At 41.3% G+C, this 6183-nt stretch overlaps 1 protein-coding gene across 1 annotated transcript in view; it reads left to right on the forward strand.

Annotated features, from left to right (window-relative positions):
- Positions 1-6183, forward strand: part of ITSN1 (intersectin 1) — a 203945-nt gene that overhangs the window by 26374 nt on the left and 171388 nt on the right. The gene's annotated exons all lie outside the window — the stretch shown is intronic.

Here is a 6183-nt window from a genome sequence, read left to right on the forward strand (position 1 = left end):
ACGATGGACTCTGAAAAACAAACTGAGGGTTCTAGAGGGGAGGGGGGTGGGAGGATGGGTTGGCCTGGTGGTGGGTATTGAGGAGGGCACGTTCTGCATGGAGCACTGGGTGTTATGCACAAACAATGAATCATGGAACACTTCATCTAGAACTAATGATGTAATGTATGGGGATTAACATAAGAATAAAAAAAATGCAGAATATAAAAAAAAAGAAGTTATTTATTTATTTGAGAGAGAGAGGAAAAAAAGCATGAGTGGGGAGAGGGGCAGAGGGAGAGGGAGAAGCAGACTACCCCTGAGCAAGGGGGTGGGGTGGTGCTCAATCCTAGGACCCCGGGATCAAGACCAGAACCGAAGGCACTTAACTGACTGAGCCACCCAGACGCCACTGAGCAGCCCGTTAAATGCCAGTGGTGCCTTCCAGTGAATGTGACAACCAAAAATACTACACATTTCCCAACATCCACTGAGGAATGATACACACCTGTTGAGAACCACTGGTTAATGGAATCTTGGCTAGGTTTAAACAATTTTTTTTAGGGGCGCCTGGGTGGCTCAGATGGTTAAGCGTCTGCCTTCGGCTCAGGTCATGATCCCAGTGTCCTGGGATCGAGTCCCGCATCAGGTTCCCTGCTCGGCGGGAAGCCTGCTTCTCCCTCTCCCACTCTCCCTGCTTGTGTTCCCTCTCTTGCTGTGTCTCTCTCTGTCAAATAAATAAAATCTTCTAAAAAAAAATTTTTTATTTTTAATGTTGGGTGATTATTTTAAAAATGACATTATAAAAGAATTTCAAAAAGGGAGAATAAGTGCCTGTAATCTCACCACCTAATATAACCAGTATTAATATTTTGTTCCATTTTTGTCTTGCCTTTTTTGATTTTTCTATAGGTAATTTTTCCCATTCAAAATAGGATCATTTAGAAACTGTTTTTTTCACTTGTCTGATGCTACTTGATTTTACCTAATTCGTACTTCTCTTTTAAAATCATAACATCATCAAAGGGCGCCTGGGTGGCTCAGTTGGTTAAGCGACTGCCTTCGGCTCACGTCATGATCCTGGAGTCCCGGGATCGAGTCCCGCATCGGGCTCTCTGCTCGGCAGGGAGTCTGCTTCTCCCTCTGACCCTCCCCCGTCTTGTGCTCTCTCTCTCTCTCAAATAAATAAATAAAATCTTAAATAAAATAAAATCATAACATCATGTTTATTCTTGATTTGATCGTAAAATTAGCATAATCTCTTGTAAGGTGCGAACAATGCATACTCTTGTCTCCTTCTGACATTAAAAGTGGTGCTAACATTAGGACAAAGTGTGGAGGGGTCAGAACAGAGCCTGGATTTGTAGGGAGTTGGGTGGCCTTGAAAAGTGACTTACCTCTCAAACTCCCAGTTTTCTTGTCTTTAACAGGAATTAGAGATAATGTCTGTAAAGTTCCTGCCCCAGGGTAGAGGGAGATCCCTGTCTGGTCTTTGGCCCCTGCTGATCCAAGTGGACTGCAGGCTTCTGGAGGGCAGGAGGGGTATCTTACCCTTTTTTGTCTCTAGCATTAGCTCAGTACTTGACTCATCGATCCATCCAACTAATGGATGTGGCAAAAATTTGTTACTGCGTCTGACTGTGAATAAGCTTTGTTTTCTATCATGCTTCTGCTTATACCTCCATCACAGGAAAATGACATCTAGGCTCTAGACTAATGTCTCTAGACATCTCAAACCTCAATAGATCTTGCCCCAAATGGGGTCATTCATTAGTTCAGGATAAAGATGTTTCTGAGGGGCACCTGGGTGGCTCAGTCGTTAAGCATCTGCCTCTGGCTTGGGTCATGATTCCCCGGTTCCTGGGATCGAGCCCAGTGTCGGGCTCCCTGTTCAGCAGAGAGCCTGCTTCTCTCTCTCCCTCTGCCGGTCCCCCTGCTTGTGCGCACTCTCTCTCTGTCAAATAAATAAATAAAATCTTTAAAAAAAGAAAAAGATGTTTCTGAAGTTCTGGGCACACCTGATTGTTGTATTTATGTCTAGATATGGCTTGAATGTTGTTATTACTCAGTATTTTGGGTTAATTGTTTGATTATGCCACCCTGCCTTTGACACGTGTAATTAAATGAGTTTGCATTTAGTGTGTTCCTTAAGCCAGGTGTGTTTACCTCAGAGGCTGTTGAAGCCTTGAAGCCATGTCTTTAGGACTCGTTGGTACCTTTAAGACATCTTTACAGGTATGATTTTCTTCCATTGTGGATCTTTTTTTTTTTCCTTTCAAAAATTTTGTTTTCAGCCATTAAGATATGAGATTTAACAGTTCAGTCCCCTTGAATGTTTTAATGTGTTACTATTGGAATTCTGAATAATTTAATTTGAAAAATGAATTGACTGTTCTTAAAGTTTCTGGATTCTGAAGGGCCCAAAGCATAGAGGCAGAAACAGTGGTTCTCAGCCTTTAGCATGCATCCGAATTACCTGGAGAACTGTAATAAAACAGGTTGCTGGTGCCCACGTGGTTTCTTATTCACTAGGTCTGGGGCAAGAATTTGCATGTCCAACTAGCTTGCGATATATGCCTATGAGGCAGGTCAGGGACCAGACTTTGGGAACCACTGGGCTGAAGTGTTTTAAGTCAACTAAAGGTGAGAATATGGAGGGAGGTGATGGGGCCCAGTGTGTTTGTGTTCCCTGAAGATACTAGAATAAAAAAGAAAAACTGGTTTTGGAACGGAAGGAAAACATGGTCATAAATCCTTAAAAATACCCTGTGGTAGTTGTAATGGTTGTTAAAATTAAGATAGCAAAAGAGGATTGGGAATAACTTAGTTTTTAAAAGTTTGTTTTACCTTTTAAAAAATAAGAGTAAAAAAATAAGATTAATGTAATGCATGTTCACAATGGAAAGTATATATATACAGAAAATTTTCTATTCTAGAAGATAAATTTCCTTACATTATAATTTTATCATATGAAGATACTCTGTTAATTTTTTGGTAATTTCCATTCAGTATCTCTTTTATGCTTAGGACTTTTGATTTTGTTTTTCCCCTCAAAGTTTTGATTAGCTAACAATATATGCTCATTATAACAAAAGAAAAAGATCATAAAGAACACTTAATCTTTCCAGACACAACCGCTTTAGCTTCCTGCAATTTTACCATTAGAGATCTCTTGATATGAAGATACCTTTTGATACGTATTATCCTGACCATAGGGGTTTTTTTTAAGATTTTATTTATTTATTTGAGAGAGAGAGAGAGAGAGAACGAGTGGGGGGAGGGGCAGCGGACAAGGAGAAGCTGGCTCCCCACTGAGCAGGGAGCCTGATGCCAGGCTCAATCCCAGGGCGACCTGAGCCAAAGGCAGATGCTTAACCGACTGAGCCACCCAGGTGCCCCCTGACCATAGGGTTTTATTACCTAAATTTTTTATGCAGTATCTTTTTGTGTCATTAGATGTAATTCTGAAGCAACTTTTTTTAGGTACAGAGAATCCTAATCTGATAAGTATGATTTATACCTAAATCTTTTCTTCGGACAGCGCCTGAAACCTCCCATCCGTAGGATGAATTCCCTGAAGTGGAATTGGTAGGTCAAAGAGCAAGTAAAATGTAAGGCTCTTGATACACTTTACCAAATTATCTTCAGAAAGGGCTTACTAGGGCGCCTGGGTGGCTCAGTTGGTTAAGCGACTGCCTTCGGCTCAGGTCATGATCCTGGTGTCTCTGGATCGAGTCCCGCATCGGGCTCCCTGCTAGGCAGGGAGTCTGCTTCTCCCTCTGACCCTCCCCCTTCTCATGTGCTCTCTCTCATTCTCTCTCTCTCAAATAAATAAATAAAATCTTAAAAAAAAAAAAAAGAAAGGGCTTACTAATTACTGCCCAGGCTCCAAGTCTACACTCATTGCCATTTTAATATTTGCCAGCTTGATAGGCGAAATATAGTATCTCTTTGTTTTAATTCCATTCTTTTGAGGATAAGAAGCTTAGCACTTTTTTTCATGTGTTAATTGCTCATTTATATTTCTTCTCTTTTGAATTTCTGCCCTTGTCCTTGTCACATTTTCTTCTTGAGTTAATCTTTTATTAATTTATGTGAGCTCCTTATACTTAGGGATTTTAATTCCTTTTGTCAAATGCTTCAGATACTTTTGACCAATTTCTTATTTGCTTTTAAAACTTGTGGGATTGTTCTTTTTTAGAAGTGTTTAAACCCCCTCATCCATCACTGTTTCCCATTTTTAAGGATTTCTTTCCCGTGATGTTAAGCAAGAAAATTCTCTCCACGATTTTATAAATGTTAACCCTGATTTTCTCCTGGTACACTTTCATGGTTTCGTTTTTTCACTGGAATCTTTAAACCATCTGTAATTTATTTTGGTGTGAGCAAATAAATTTATTCTATTGTGAGCAAATGTGATTTACATCTTTTTTTCATTTTTACTGTTTTGTTAGGTAATACATTTTCTTTTTTTTTTTTTTTTTTTTTTTTTAAAGATTTTATTTATTTATTTGAGATAGAGAATGAGATAGAGACAGAGAGAGCATGAGATGGGGGAGCGTCAGAGGGAGAAGCAGACTTCCCGCTGAGCAGGGAGCCAGATGCGGGACTCGATCCCGGGACTCCAGGATCATGACCTGAGCTGAAGGCAGTCGCTTAACCAACTGAGCCACTCAGGCGCCCCGGTAATACATTTTCTTAACATTTAATTATTCTGGTCACACTATGCAAAGAGGCAAATTTAGGTAGCAAGTTGGAGATAAGCATTAAGTTTTCACACTGCTCTGAGGAGCACTGGGAATTCCGAGAAGCCTTTGAAAGGGTTTGCCATGGGGATATAGAAGTGGGAGAACAGGGAAGAGCTGGGCAAGTGTGGGCGTTTATAGCTCCAACTTCTCCGAAGAACTACAGACTTAGATGGTCAGCTGGGCACCTGCTAGGCAGATCTTGGGTAGATCTAATAATAGGCTGTTCAAAATTAACATGGTCAAAACAGTTTTTTTTTTTTTTTAAAGATTTTATTTTTAGGTCATCTCTACACCCAACATGGGGCTGAAACCTACAGTCCCAAGATCAATAGTGGCATACTCCACTAACTGAGCCAGTCAGGCGCCCAAAAACAGAAATCTTAATACTATCCCTACCGTAATCTGTATACCCCAAACCTTTCTCATCTTAGTAAATGGTGCCATTAGCCATGCATGTGTGCAGCACGAGAAAGTGTCGCAGCTGTCCTTTATCCCTCTCTTCTCACTTCCTGTCTACTCCATTGTTAGGTTCTGCAGGCTTTGTGTCCAAAATATTATCCTGAATCTGACCCTTCCTCATCATTTCCACGGTTAAAACATTAGTCCTGGCCACCACTGTCTCACGTGAGTATCTGCCATGAACTCCTCGCTGGTTTTCTTTCTTTCTTTTTTTTTTTTTTAAAGATTTTATTTATTTATTTGACAGAGAGAGACACAGCGAGAGAGGGAACACAAGCAGGGGGAGCAGGAGAGGGAGAAGCAGGCTTCCCGCCGAGCAGGGAGCCTGATGCGGGGCTCGATCCCAGGACCCCGGGATCATGACCTGAGCCGAAGGCAGACGCTCAACGACTGAGCCACCCAGGAGCCCCCCCTCGCTGGTTTTCTTGATTCCACTCTGTTTACCTGGAATCTGTTCCCCACAATAACTTCCACAGCATAAATCAGATCATGTCCTTCTCTTGCTTAAACCTTTCAGAGACTTCCCACACTTAAAATCCAAACCTCACTTAAAGAGTTACTTGTGGTCTGGATCTCTTGCCTCCAGTTTCCTTTCTACACTGCCCTCATTTATTTACTTTGTACCAGCTAACCTGGCCTCTTTCTATTCCTTGAACAGCTTCTTTTCTTTCTTTCTTCGGATCTTTGCATTGGCTGAAACTTCTCTGGAGCCACCCAGAAAATACCCAGTGTCTTGTTAGAGAGGCTTTCCTTCTACCCAGGCTTGCGAAGAAGCCCCAGGTACCACCTCCGGTCATCACCTACCTCATTTTCTTTGGAGTGGTTCTCTCTATGTGAAATGATCATATTTATTTTTTTACTTATTTATTATCTGTCTCCTCATTCTAGAATATAAACTCCCTAAGAGCATGGACTCTGTTTTGTTCCCTTCTCAAATTCCCTCCCCTTAGCCCCATGTGTGACTCATGGTACTGGTAAATGGTACTGGGTAACCATT

This window comes from Leptonychotes weddellii, chromosome 1, assembly GCF_054177405.1.
Source record: "Leptonychotes weddellii isolate Sample4059 chromosome 1, ASM5417740v2, whole genome shotgun sequence".
NCBI lineage: Eukaryota > Metazoa > Chordata > Mammalia > Carnivora > Phocidae > Leptonychotes > Leptonychotes weddellii.